General features: G+C 46.0%; 1 protein-coding gene across 2 annotated transcripts in view; it reads left to right on the forward strand.

The window, feature by feature from the left end:
• Positions 1 to 3628: 3628 nt before the first annotated feature.
• Positions 3629 to 14830, forward strand: part of TJAP1 (tight junction associated protein 1) — a 38469-nt gene continuing 27267 nt past the window's right edge. Inside the window, exons 1-2 of one of the 2 annotated variants that reach the window (XM_042881297.1) lie at positions 3629 to 3672; positions 4489 to 4562. The gene's annotated coding sequence lies outside the window, so the exon portion shown is untranslated. The other variant, XM_042881291.1, reaches the window with a different exon arrangement.

Raw genomic sequence — 14830 nt, forward strand, 5'->3', positions numbered from 1 at the left:
GGGGGCTGCCACAGCCCAGTCACTGTACCCAGAAAGGGACACTGGGGACAAGAAGCAACAGTGAGCTGTGCTTTGTAATGGCTAGTTAGAAATGGCCAGTAGGGGTCACTGATATCTATTTATTATTTTTTGTTTTATTTTTCAAAACATCTATAAATATAATATATAAATATAATATATATATTTATGTATATTATAATGTATAAATATATGTATTTATATAATAATAATTTATAAATATATATATTTCAATGTATATATAAATATATGAAACATACAGGAAGCAGTTGTAATGGGGAAGTGCATTCATCACATGTACAGGTTAGGGAAAAGGGCCCTTACATGCATTTAAAATACCACTGTAAGCTGTGCATCCCTCTCTGCTCAAAATTCATGATGTTACAAATCCACTGAGCTGATCAGGAGCCAGGGTCCCATGTGGGTGCTTTGCTGCTGTTGTTCTTCAGCCCTGCCTTCATCCTTTATTCCACGTGTCCAGAGATGCTTTGAGAGAAGTGTAAGAGGTTTTGAGATTCAAACCCTGAGAGTAGGTTATTGTGTTGCTTCTCTGACAATACAGCACCCAATGCAATTACATCCCATCTGCAGTGGATGACTTTAGGCAGCCCCGTAAGACAAACACAGCAGTTTTGGTTGAGTCAGCACAATTCTGTTCTTTAGCTGTTGTTGCTGATGACTGTTTGTCCGTGAACAAATTCCAGGTGATTTTGGAGAGTCACACATTCACAGTAAAATTTAGCCCCACTCTTATTTAGAAGAATTGATTGAATTCTATACTCCGATATTGCTAGCAGCTAGTTTACTGGTGAGCTGTGTTTCTTTGGTAGGTACATTGTCCAGGCATGCTGGCAGGGAGGTTGTCTATCCAATTCTGCATCCACAGATGTGTTTGGCTATCCCAGGCTGGTCGTACTTTGTTGTACAGAAGTGAGTGCATCCTGAGGTCCTTTCATTTCCTCCAAGCAGGAAGAAATGGGACTTCACACATTGCGCAGGCAGGGATCACCAAAGGATGGCCCAGTCCATTTTCTTCCCAGCTTGACCTGGGTTGGCAGAGAACCTGGAGGGACCAATATTGCCATGCCTTCTGGTGGAGAGTCATTATTTATGGTGTCTACTTCTTCACTATAGGCACTTCAGAGGGATTTGTCCCTCTGCAGGGTGGCACCTGCCCCTCCAGGGGTTCCTTTTATAAAGTTACAGGGGTCTATATAAAGTGCTGCCAGTTGGAAAGTATTTTGAATAGACTCCTCCCTGCTCTTCATTAAGGGTCATAAATTCAACTGGTATTTGAGAGAATCTCAAATGTATTTCTAGGACTGTTTACTGAGAGCTTCAGCATCCGCCAGAGGCCCCTTAAAATAAAGGGATTATTGGGAGTCAAGTGTTAAATTACCTGATGCTTGTTAATTGAGCTTCAGAGGCTTTAGTGAGCAACTGGCTCTCGCAGAGAACAAGACTTTGGCATGAATAGTGTTATATAAATGAATATAATACAACACAGCGTCACGCTTCCGCATCGTGTCACTTCTCTTGGCTCAGAGCAGTGGTGAGTCCATCTCACAAGCCATCCAGATACATGAAAAGGCAGTGTGGAGTGTGTGGAGGCAGAGAGGGCAGGGGATTGGCAGTCAAAGCTTTCTGGATTTGGGCACAGGGTTTTCTTCATGCTCAGAGCAGGTGACTGGTCTCAGGCATCCTGAGTTCTGCTTTTGTCTCCCTTTAGCTGCTTGACCTTGGGATCTGATCTTGAAAAGAGTTGAGTTTATTAGAAGCTTTCAGAGGCCATCTGAAAGTTCAGTTCTCTCCATCCAGCGGGGTTTATTTCACCTAAACTTCTAAAAAGATTGGAGGTCCTCTTCATAGACCCTCTGTCTTAGGTTCTCTATGATTCTGTGATCCTACTCTAAGAAAGGAAAGGACTCTAATCACCACTGCCATCAGTGCACACCCACGGAAACCTGAACAGCCCACAACTGCGAGCCCTCCAAGGCAGCAAGGCCCTGTGGAAATGGGAAACCTCATCAGCTATGAAAATTTCATCAGCTGGCGCTGCAGAAGCAAGAATCTGGAAGTGGGGAGCAGATGGGCAGTCTAGATTCTTGGAGCCATTGTCCTCCTGCTTGTTATCTGACTCCAGCACAGGGAGGGTTGGGAGAATTTATGGGGGCACAAGGATTGAAGGCTTTCTTGAAATATCCCTGCTGACGCGTGGCACAGTGCAGGCGGTACTTGCTGGGTGCACAGCAGACGGTTTTGCACAGTATTCCCAAGGTCATGAAGCAGGGTCTGCTGAGCACCTGTCCTCTATTGTGTAAGAGAGGGCACCATGTGGGCAGGGCTTGCAGCACTCTGAGCCTTTCACTACCTGATTGCAGACTTGAAGGCTGTGTACATGTGATACATTTGGGAATATCATCGGAATACTAACAGGACTTCTCTCAGCTGTTCCCATTTCTACTGGACTTGGCTCAAATAACCACCACGTGGACATCAGCTCAGGAGATGTTTGTGAGAGAAACAGTGACAGGGAGGGAACAGAGGGTAAGGCTGCAGGACAGGCTTAGAGGGCAGTGGGCAAAGGACGTGTGTGAGCTCAGAATGGAACAAGAGGGCCAATTTGGTTAAAATGTAAAATATATTAACTTTCTGAATCTTCAAGTGTAGAAAAATGAAGTGGATGAGTTTGCCAATAGAAACCAAAGTTCATGATCGTAGCTGTGTCCAGGTTTGATCTGTTCTTATCCACTTTTACTGTCAGCCCCTCTTCTCTAAGAGGCAGCAGAAGTCCTCAGGACTTGTAGGTAGGTTTTTCCGTTCAACTTTGGAATCTCTCTGGCCTTGCTGGCAGCACAGAGAGCTGTGGCCTCAGGGGCATTTGTGCCCCTCTACTCTGCCCTTGTGAGGCCCCATCTAGAGTGTTATGTCCAGGATGAAACACCCAGCACAGCAAGGATGTGGAGCTGCTGCTGGAGCAGGTCCGGAGAAGGGTCATGAGGATGATCGGAGAGCTGGAGCACCTCTCCTATGAAGAAAGGCTGACGGAGTAGGGCTTGTTCAGCCCTGAGGAAGACTCCAGAGAGACCACATTGTGAGCTTCCAGTACTTGAAAGGAGCGTACAAGCAGGAGGAGGACTGGCTTTTCATATGGCCTGATAGTGATAGGACAATGGGGAATGGCTTTAAGCTAAAAGAGGGGAGATTTAGGTTAGGTGTTAGGAAGAAATTCTTTACTCAGAAGGTGGTGAGGTGCTGGCCCAGCTCCCCAGAGAAACTGTGGTGCCCCATCCCTGCAGGCTCAAGGCCAGGTTGGATGGGGTCCCGAGCAGCCCGAGCTGGTGGACAGCAGTCCCGCCCACGGCTGGGTTTTGAACCAGATAACCTTTATGGTCCCCCAACCTAAGCCAGCCAATGACCCTACGCCTCTCCCCCCTCCAGCACTTGGGCTCTCCCATCGCCCCCCGCCCGCTGGTAGCGCCCCGCCCGCCGCCCCTCTCCTCCGCCGGCCCGGTTTCCGCGCGGCGCGTTGCCGCGGTGACGGAGGGGACGCGCGGCCCCGCCCCTCCCGTGCTGCCCGATGACGCACCGCGCTGCGGCGTGGGGATTCCGCCGGATTACCCGGCGTGCCCCGCGGCAACATGGCGGCCTGAAGTGAGAGCGTGGGGCCGGGCCGAGCGGGGGCAAAGTTTGGGGCGGGCCCGAGGCGAGGTCGAACCGGGACCGAACCGGTCGCAAAGTCCCGGGAATCCAGGGTGGAAACGAGCCCGACCGGGTCAGAACCGGGACGGGGCCATGGGGACGGGGAGCGGGGGCGGCGACCGGCTGGGGACCGAGCTCTGGCCCTGCCCACGGGCCTCGCCGGCCTTCCCGGACGGGGCGGCGGCGGTGGGGGTTTAGCTGTGGGGGCTCTTTCTGCGGGTGGGAGATGGGTGGGCGCGGGGTGTGGAGGGGTGAGGAGCGGGATCCGTGCAGGGGTGCTGGACTAGGAGCTGCGAAGCAGAACAAGCGTGGGCCGGTGCGCATGTTTTAAGGAATCACAGCGTAACTGACACAGAGCTGGTGTGGAGGGTGCAGCACTTACCGTCTGCCAAGCCCGGGGGTCAGATGGGAAGTTATCTGCCAGCCTGGGTGTCCACTACAAGGGGTGCTCCCTACGGTGTTTCCAGACGTGAGAAGACTTTGAAGAAAAGATCTAAGCAAACAATAGTGACCTGCTTCTAGCTCAGAGCTTAAACACACAGTGTGGCGTGCGGTGAAAGATTGAGTGTGGGTGGATTTTTAAATGGGCAGGATACTGCATTGGGAGGCAGCAGGGCATGCAAGTGATGTGCAGGTCTGGCAAGGCTGCAAATGACCTAGATCTGAGTGATGCCAGGTGGAGGCTGTGCACTGGAAGGAGTCATCTATTAAATACAGTTACTTTATGCCAGAGAAGGCTTTTCAGAGGTGTTCATTTGTGTTTTACAGATTCAGAGAAAGAAATGGGAAAAACGTCAACTTAAGAGGAAGCAATGAATCTCTGTTGAAGCATCAGATCGCAGGTAAGAAAGTCAGGAGAGAGCTGATGCTGAATTGAGCCATGCTCTTCTTGTCCCTTCACTCGAATTATTTGAGGCTATGGAACCACATACCTGAAAAACTGTCCTTCCCTATGGTGTTCTTTGCATCACGTTAGACTTACGTTGCCTGAATGAAGAGATCAGGGATGCAAATGGAATGGGTGTAACCCTGAAAAATTCAGTAAGAGCCCGTGGGAAGGAAAGTTCAATAGAAGACGTGGGCTAGTGCCCTTCACATGCTATGTAAAACAAACAAACAAAAAAATCCACCAAAAAAACAGAAAAAACACCCCATCCCTAGAGTCCCTTCTGTCAGTGTTGAAATAGTGATGTTTTCTGTGTAATGGCAAGAGGTCTGCTGAACCAATCACAGTGAAATCCTTTCTGGAGATGTTGCCCTTGCAGTTATTGTGATGTGACAATTAAGTAATTCTAGTGACCCTCTGTTCTGTTAGGTTATTTCTTCTGCTGCATTGTTTTCTCTACCCGTATTTTAACTGATCCAATGATGGATGGTGCAGGTATGCTGCTGGCCTCTTTGTGCTCTCCTGAACTCATCATTGAGGTCTGGTTACAGGGGCAGCTATTTGATACCTAACTGCTTGGTCCTGTAAATTTTTCATCCCTTTCACTTCACTTGTCAGATCACAATTCCTTTTTTTGTTTGTTTGGTTTTTTGTTGGTTTTTTTTTTTTCCTCTTGTAGGATCTCTGCAGAAAATATGTGTATCCCAACAGTACTTTACATGTGGTGTGTTTCAGCTTCTCGTAAATCAAAATTGAAGCTTCCAGGCTCTAGCTGTGGTATCAGAAGCTTTTGGCTGTTAATACCTTGCCAGTCACCCAGTACTCTTGAAATTGTGGGATTGCATTTCAAAAGGAGCAGCAGAGTTCAGAAGTGCAATTCATGGCCATCTTCATCTTAGGATGAAACAGGGCCTTGGGTCAGGAGGAGAGGTGTTGCATGCAAGGACCTGTTGTCTCTTCAAACCATCTTTTTGAACCAGAGATGACCTTGCATTCTTCTTCAGCATTCCAAGTAGTTTGTTAGCTGCTGATAAGTTACTTGCTTTGCAGCCTTCAAATCCTGAGTTCTTATCTGCCCTGTCCATATATCCATGTGGCACAGTATTTAGGGAAAGCAGGAAATAAGTTATACCTTCACAAGAGGAATAGTCCTTTGCAGGTTTGCCCCTTTTCTTCCTACAGCAAGGTAAATAAAGTTGACTCGGACAATGGATGTTTTCTGATCAATGTGTTGGTATGAACGGTACCAGAGAAAGCTTGGAGAAAGGATTTGTGGAAGCCAGTGTGGCATATAAATTGCTTGTTGGGGGAAAAAGAAATCTAACTGCTTAAGTAATAGCAATATAAACAAGTTTTAGAAATTGTGACTATTTTTCTTTTTTTTTCTTTTTTTTTCTTTTTTTTTTTTTTGGCAGTTCAATGTAGATTTGATGTTTCTGAGCCTTGGAAGCTGATGATTTTTCCAAAGGCGAGCTGTCTAACCTGCTAAAAATGTCTGTTTTATGAAGGTTTTGCCGCAAACCAGGCTCTTGAGATTTCCATGTGTTCATCACTTCTACAGCACAGTCCCAATAAATAAATCTGGAGGTTATGGCATTGTGATTAACCACTTTGTGTCCTTGTTAACAGTTTTTACAGCACAGCGTGACAAGATTAATGTAGCAGTAGTTAATAACCTTGTACCTTTCGTGTTACTGTAGAAATGCTGCGTCAAGGAGCCTCCAACGAGTCTGAATGTGATACTGCTTGAGGGCAGGATTCCTCCACTAAGAAATGAGAATTGTACTTGATACCTTTTTGATGTCACTGTGCTCTTTTGACCAGTGTTATCAGGAATGGGGATTTTCATAATGAGCTGAGCAGACATCCGTGGCTGTTGGATTTGATTGATCCTTTGCAAGTAAATTTAAGGTTCTGAAGCTCCCCTAACTTGAAAGTTTTGTTTGGGAGGATATCCACTTTTTGTATGATACCTTGACTGTGGAGAGAGTGAGTGCTTCTGGCATTTGTTCTAGGTTGTGCCTCTTAAGTTACTGGTAACTGGATAAATATCCAGGGTTCTCCCTGAAACCCATTTTACACAGGACTGCAAAAGAACGGCGTGTATAATCTGTGCAAATGGGGCTAATACCTTTGGTGTAAAATTGTCTGTCACACTCTCCTACTAGTTCCTGTACCTCAGGGATTTTTGTAATGTAGATCAGCTGGGTCTGTAACTGAAATAGGAAGAATCTTACTTCTTAAAACTTTAAAACCTTTGCAGCTGGTCAGAGGGGAAGGATGAACATGTGGTGAGAGTGCTGGACTGGGATGTAGGATACCTATTTTCTGCCAGAGATTGATTATGTGTGTTCAGATCATTACTGATTCTTGCTTTCTGTTCTTTGACTGTAAAAATTAATGCCCATCTTACTAAGCATTTTAGGAAGAGTCCATAAATATCTGTAAGATGCTTGAATACTGTGATGCTAAATGTTTTACTAAAGCACAGTAAGGAAAAAATTATAAAAAGCATGTGCATAGCCATGACTTTAAAATGAAGTAGGCCTTTTGTGATCTGTTGTCCTTCATGTTCTGCAGCATGATGAAATTGCTGTGAAGTCAGGCCTGGCCTTCTTTAAGACAAGTAAGCATTCTGAAACCCCCTTTCCTCTCTCCCCAGGAGCTGCTTCATTTTTTCCACTCTGGTAATGCCTTATCTGGCTGAATGTTTGCAACTCTTATTTTCTCGTTTGTTTACCTTGATTGTTCTAGACTCGGAAATTGTTCTCTTTGTTGCCAGGATGTTCATGTAAGGTCTCAGTAGAGAAGACTGAAAGCAGAAGTTTGTAGGCTGTCTCATGTTTGGAATGACATAAGCCACCCTCTGGAGTGTCCTCTTGGGAGCTGTGCTTAGGAAGAAAATGGCATGGAAGGCCATGTAGGAGTGTGAGAACAGCTTTGCAATGGTTGGAATGCAGGAAAGGCATCACTTGGGTGGGCTCAGTTTTCCTCTGCTTTTCAGCACTGCTGGGTGCCAAGTCTGAGGAAGACTGCTGCACAGAGGTGAAGAAGCTGGAATGTGTTCTTCAGTTGAGGTGAATGCAATTCAGTAAAACTGATAGGCATCAAACTGAATAATGATTTTAAAGTATTTTCACATGATGTCTAATCTGTGCAAATTCACTACCACATAATAGCACTGAGGCTGAGAGCTCAGAAAAGATCAAGCACTTATATGAGTGGTAGTGTTCAGACTTGCTTTAGCTAAAGAGCTTGTTTTAGAAGGAATGTTTTTTTTTTCAGACATAACCCAATCTCTAACAGGTAAAGGTTAGAAAAAAGGGCATTGCATTCTGTATTTGTCCACCGGGGCTTCTTGCTGTCTTCTAAACCACCTAGTATTGGCTTGTGTCAGAGGTGAGGGATTGAATCACACTTACTATTTAGATTGCCTGCTAACCTTTACTTTTTTGATAACCACATCTTTTTTTTTTAAAAAAAAAAGGCACTACAGCTGCTATGACTAGGGCTGATAGTTGAGGATTGTAAGTGAGGCTCTTGGAATGGTTAGCGCAGTCCATAGATGAAGACTGTCTTATTCATGAATATGAAGGCATGTAAGTATTGTTTCTTTACTCTTCAGTGGTCAGACATAGTGAGTTGTGTCTGTTGCCTTTGCTTCCAAGCAAGGAAAGCATGCGGAGTTTGGCCTTTCCACGTTGCAGTTTTATAATGGACTTTAATCCCAAAGACAGCTGAGGAGGTGGACTTTAAAGCTATTCAAGTAACATCTCGTATCTTGTGGCATGAGCTTCACCTTACTGATGTTTGGGAAGGCACAGCTTGTGTTCTATGCTATTGTCCAATTTGCTCGGGATCCAGAGGCTCAGCAGTGCTGCTTGGTCACGTAGGCATCAATCTGATTTGCTGGATAGACTAATAAGGGTAAGTGGTAGTGGTAAGGTGGTATGTATAAGAGGTGCTTGCAGTATCTGCCTAAATGCAAGGGGAACTCCTGGAGATAATTGTAGAGGGGGAGGATTTTCAGAGCTAGGAGCAGGTCATGCAAACCCTAAGATCTGTGTGTGGATACCCTCCTTATGGGCTGCTCTGGAACAGCATGTGCTCTAGGGCACAACGTAGCCCTTTTGTGGCAGGTGTAGGGAGCTGCTGACTTTCACAGAAAGTGTGTAATACTGAGAGAATAAAGATTAAAAAGTGAAAAGGGTCAGAATTGGGAAATAAGGTTTTCTGCGATGAGGCTGGTTTTTAGGTACCTCCTGCTAGTGGCAAGAGAGAGCTAGTTTAACTTTCTGATCTTTATGGGTCAGCAAATTCAGAACTGAGAGTCCGTGGCAACTGTTGTGTCTTTGCTTGACTTCTGTATTTGTATTTTGTCTGTGTGGTAAAGCTTTGGCAGTGTTGTAGAAATTGTAACTGTGGGTTTTCTTACTCTTGTACTTAAAGACTCAGTTGTCTGGTTGCGTTAATGTAACACCCGTGTGCAAATGGTTCTGGAATGAGAAGTGGCAGACGAGGTAGTTTCTCTCATATTGAGGAATCATACTTAGACTCATAAAAAGCCTTAGGCAAATTTTACTTTGTAGCATTTGTATCAAGAGAACGTAAGTTGTTTTCCCAAGGCAATAATTAGGTAATTATTGTGGCAGTAAGTTTTTTGACCATTATCTTAGCATACACCACTCAGGGCAACAGAATTCAGACCTGGATATGTCTTGCTGCACAAGCTCTGTGCAGTTCCCAGAGATGCCTTGCTTCATTGTCTCCTGAATGAGATTTCATCCTACAGCTTCCCTGTTCATTAGCAAGGGCTCTGCTGCTGCCCAATGGGGAGGTTACATTATTCTCAAGAGGTGACTTGGAATCAGATTAATTTCATACGAGCAAAAAGTGATTGCAGTTAATTCTACCATTTTGTTGTTCTGTGTTTTATTTCTTTTTTTTTTTTTCCTTGTTTAAGGCATCTTTCCCATTTTACTGCATGCGATCCATACCCAATGTATGGTGTGCAGAGTCTTGTCAAATGGGGGAAAAGAAAGCAATAGAAACAGTGGAATGTTTATTTAATTTAGAGTTGTTATAAGTCACCTTTCTTGAAAATGGACTTCAAGTTCAGATCCTGCTTTTAAAGAGGTTTCATTTCTTTGAGCAGAAAGCATCTCATGCACTAAAGTATGCAAAATATATTTCTTCTAGAATTAGATGTCTGAGTATTGCTTGTGCTAGGATGTAAATCCTAGGAAGTGCAAACTTTATTGAGAAGGATTTTCTCAACTAGCTGATCTGCTGATTTTCCTAGCAAATTCACTCTGTCAATAAACGTCTGCATAGGCAGTTAGCCTACTTTTTCCTAGGCTTAGTAAGGAGTGTCATCTTGGGGAAGCCTCTCATACCAGGTCAGACTGATTCCTGAGAGCAAATCACCCTTTCTGAACTGTGTAATTTCTGCAGAATCAACTTTAAAGTGTACCTGTTTTTTCTTGATTTGGTTATGCCTTTGTAATAAGTTCCCAGGTGTATCTGGAATGGCTGTAACAGAGTTCAGTGTCATGGAAGCTCCAGCTGGATGAGAAGAGCTGTATTACTGTGCAGCTCTGGAGATGATTTACTGTCCGCCTGACAACTTGCAATATAAACATTAGTCCAAGCATGATCTTGTCCCAAAACCCCGCCTATGCAGGGAGCCAGGAGTCTTCCTGCCACGCGCCATAAATCGTTTACAGTTTGCTCATTCCCATGCATTTGAAAAACAGCTGTGCATGGGGGATTAGCAGTTTGCAGAAGGCCCGTGCGGGGCTAAATTAGGGTCTCTTGCTCTGGTGGTGAATACTAGGAACGGAATAGCCAGAGTGCTTCTCTGCAGCAGGAGGCAATTTACTCTGGGAATGGGGGGTCAGTGTTGGGGGTACAGCAGTCAGGGGGGAGAGTGCTGTATTGCAGTGCTCCAGTGGGAGCTCAAGTGCCTGACTGGTGGTTGCCCAGCATGGTGAGGGATTGAAAAACCATTATAAGTTGTGGGGGTTTTATTTTAGTTATATGTTTATATATACAAAAACACACACTATAAATATAACTTATTTATCCAAAATGCAAGTAGACTACTTTTGTCTTTTAGGAGCTGAGGGGCTGTGGAGATTGTTTGTGTGTGAAGTGTGATTTCCCTTTTGTTAGCCCCTGGCAGCAGAATCTGATTCTAGGCGGCCATCTGGGGCTTGACAACTAACTTGCAGCTTTTAGGATAAGTTTTACTGGGCCATGTGGATTTATTACAGCTTTGCAATTTCAGCTCCCATAGTAAGGCTATTGTGTTGTCTGTGCTAATTTAAATTACCTCCAGGAACTTTTAATGACTAACTTGTGTTTATGGTGAAACCTCCCATTTTTCCAAACCCTGAAAGCATGATCTGTTTCATAACTCTACAAATATTGATGCTGTTACATCAATGCTGGGTACGTTGGAGTGTAGAGACAGTTGGTGCCTTCAGGTCTTTTTGTAATAAAGAGAATATTCAGATTCTGCTGTACAAATGAGGCTAGACAGTGGAGTTCAGATACCTCCTGCATGCTGGCTGATGGACCAGCTGCTGAGTAATGCAGATATAAGTAGATTATTTTAACTGGGTTGGTGTCTCCATCTACAAATCCCCTCTTGGGTGGGTTGGGTAAGAATCTGGGTAGAATGTGTCAGTGGGGCACCTCCTTCTAGCTGCACTGGTGAAACACAAGTGCTTCCAGGCTGTACCATAAGCATCCACAGGGCAGAGAAAATAAGCTCTGGGTAAAGCAGAGAACTTGTTTCCAAAATGAAAACAGTTAGAAAGGTTCATACTGTTTTGTTGAGGCTGCTGCTCAGACATCCCTCTGAAATAGAGTATTCTCCTGGAGCCTCCTGCTTTGCTCTCTTCTGTCACTGATTCGGGGAGAGCAGGTGGAAGGGCTCATGCTAGGCTTGCCTGAGGCAAGGAGTTTCCTCCTTTTTGTTTTTCTAATGCATTTTGGTGAAAGGCTGTGCAGTCAGTTTAGTTCTTTGTGCCATGCTGAGATGGAGGCCAGATAGTACCGAATATATTTGTGGCTGTTTATGTGGGCATTTGAGATGTGGAAGGCACCTGCTAATGGGCGGTAGGTCATTTCATGTTGGATTGGCTAAGTTTCCATCAAGCTGGTTCTTTGTTGCGGCAGTGCAATGCTTATGGACTGTGTATGTTTGGGGATCCCTATTATCTACCTCAGATACAGAGGATTTTCCTTCTCTTTGCTGCCTCCTCACTGCCCACAAGAAAAGAAATTGCGCATTTCAGGAGAGCTCTTAACCTAGAGATGGAATCAGGTGCTTTGCTCTTGCTTATGTAGGCTTTCCAGATATATGCGTTGTTAGAGAGGGGCGTGGGTACCTGATTGTATTGCAGACTTTCCCTCCTCATTGCTGTTTTTATGCAGCTGTTGGAATTCACCTTTCCCTTTTCCTGGGAACTGGTGTGAAGGAATTGCCATCACTCAGAGCAAAGCTCTATCTGCTTGCCTCAAGGCCTTACCCCCTCCAGGTGAGGACTTTGCCCAGCTTCCAAAGGCAGAAGGTTGTCTGTTGTCCTATGTTACCTGAATCTTCTGGGTTAGGTCTGAAGGGAACGGTTCAGGGCAGTGGAAATAGCAACTCAGAGATGCTGGAATAAGGGAGGGAGGGAAAGGATGGAGTTAGCCATACAGTTAGCTTACCCTCCCCACACCTTTTTTTTTTTTCCTCACCTGCCCAGCTGTGTAGTAGGTTAGCAGTACGTGTCTGTTCTTATTCTTATGAAAGTAGACTTTGTTCTCTGAAGACTGCTAATCATGCCCCATGGGGGTGTAATCAGTTATAAGGTATTTAATACGGTGCAGGCGGGAACAGGCCGCCTGGCTGGGCTGGCAGATTGCAACACTACAATTATAAAGGGCCCCTTTCCCCCACTGGTGGCAGGATGAGGGTTGTATCTTAAAACAGCTTTTAGTCTATGAAAAATAAAAGTGTAGTTGGGGGGAGGGGAGAGGAGAGGCTGAGGTGGCAGCTCCTATTCCGGGAACTGGGCAGATGGAAACGCTGTGAATGCTGAGGCCGTGGCCGGTTGTGCTGTTGAGACTTGTGGGCATTTGGTTGCAGTCACATTGAAGTGCATTGCACGGGGCTGGCCCTTGGCAGCCTGTGGAGCAGCAGGGGCTTCCGTACTCTCTGGGTTTTTCTTGTGGTGGTTGGGGTTGGAGAGGTATGGAGTGGTTAGAACTGGAGAAGCCCTTTCTCCAGCATGGGGTGATTTAGACACCTAATCTGCTGGGTGCTTTTGTACATCCTGCCAGGCTTCTATTTATATCTATGGATATAAATCTATTGGTAAATCTAGCCTTTCATGCCTCTTTCTTCCAAAAGCTGTTGCTAGTGCAGCAGCCTACCTTCCTGGCTTGAAAGGGAGTAGATGGTTTGAGGCATTGAAATTTAATGGGCATGGGAAAGTGTTGCACCTCATCTGGTCTGTTCTGGTTACCTAACACCAGCCCATTCTCCGGTGAGGGCACTGAAGTACATGCGTGGAGTGTGGAGCAGCAGGGCCACATCCTTAGAAACAATCCCTGCTCTGGCAGCTTGCTAGATGTGTCGGTGTGTCTCTGGAGCTTGTGGCCACACTGACTCTTCCCCTTCCAGGTTCCTGAGAGATTGTAGTATCACAGACCTTTGTTGGTGCTCTTGGAATTCACTGGTGTTGTTTTGTGCAGTGACAGCACAGGACTCCCTCCCATGTGTGTGCTCTTCACTTCCTGGAAAGTAAAGGGGAATTTCTGTTCTGCTGTTCCAGCTTGTGCTGTATAGTTTCTGTCATTCTTTCCTTATGAAATCCTGCTCCTTTCTGGCATTCCTGTGCTTTGCTGAAGTTCAGAACCCTTTAGTAACTGAATTCTTCAGAAAGCTTTTTGGACTTATAGGCACTGCCTGTGGAAAAGTGGTATTTTTTTCTGGTGAAAGCTTCGGCCACTAAATAAAATAAACTAACATAACCCCCTGTCCCGCTGTTTTAGTTCCTTATGCATTGACTTTTTGTACACTGAGTCTGTCTTCTCGTGTTTGTGGTGTAAGTAATGTGGTGTCAGTGCTGTTGGAGAGCAGGATAATGTGCAGTGACAATCAAATCTGTTTCTGGGCGGTGAGTACAGTGTGAGGATGGGATGCAGAAGTGATCGCATCCCAGAGAAAAGCTGCTTGACTGCAGATGGGGTGGTTTCCTGGGGAAGGATAAAAGCTTGGGCATCTGGAGTGCTTCGAAGGGGTCCAAAGTCAGCCTCCTTTCAGCTCTGCCCCTCAAATCAGCAAGGCTTAGTGTTGCATTCTGCCCTTGCCTTGTAGGAAAAGGCAGGGAAATTCCCTTCCCAGGCTACTGTGCAGTGCTCTGTTCCTGCTCTGGAATGCAATTGCTTCCTGACTGTGATGGTGGCTCCTCTCCCTGCAGTATGTGTGCCCAGTGGGTGCTTCTCCTTATGCTGTGTCTCTTGCCTGTAGCTTCAAGTCACCTGGAGAGCTCGAGAAGGCCCAGTGGAAGAGTTTGGGGCCAAAGCTGTTGTTGGGTCACTGGCGGTAGCAGGGCTGGCGTGCGTGGGGAGCTGGGGAGCGTGGCGGGTGTCAGCCTGGCGGGTGTGTGGGCTTGCTGCTTGTTTTCCTTCCCTGCCTGGTGAGGAATGCAATGTGTTTGCCTTCCTTGGCCTGTGGTTGCAGCCACATTCCTGCACTGGGAGTCAGCACGGCGCGGCGTGCTGTTCATGCCCCCTGGCTACATGCTTTCAGCTCCACATCAAAGGTGTGTTTGGTGTGTAGCTTGTGCCATTCCTGGCCACACCTGGTGGCCTGCAGGCATGCAGGAGGTGGAGTCTGGCTGTGTTTGCAGATGGCATTCAGGGTTCAGACTTCTTGCTCGTGGAGAGGCTGGAGCTGAGTCCTTGCTAAACAACCCCAGGAATGCAGCGGGAGAACTGAGCAGCACAGTCACTCCAGGGGCATGTCCTAGCAGCAATGTTTCCTTTATAGCTGCAGCAAAATAACTCATACTTGCTTCTCCAAAGAAACTGTTTGCTTGGGTGTGTTGTGGGGTTTAATTTACACCGCTAAGGCCAATTAAGGTTGGCTTGTCCCCCTGCAGCCTGTATGCTCTTGGCAGTCAGCAACGATTGAGTGGCTCGTGCCATCAAACTGTGTGCTTAGTA

This window comes from Lagopus leucura, unplaced genomic scaffold (assembly GCF_019238085.1).
Source record: "Lagopus leucura isolate 7727_CA_CO unplaced genomic scaffold, USGS_WTPT01 Super-Scaffold_73, whole genome shotgun sequence".
Lineage (NCBI taxonomy): Eukaryota > Metazoa > Chordata > Aves > Galliformes > Phasianidae > Lagopus > Lagopus leucura.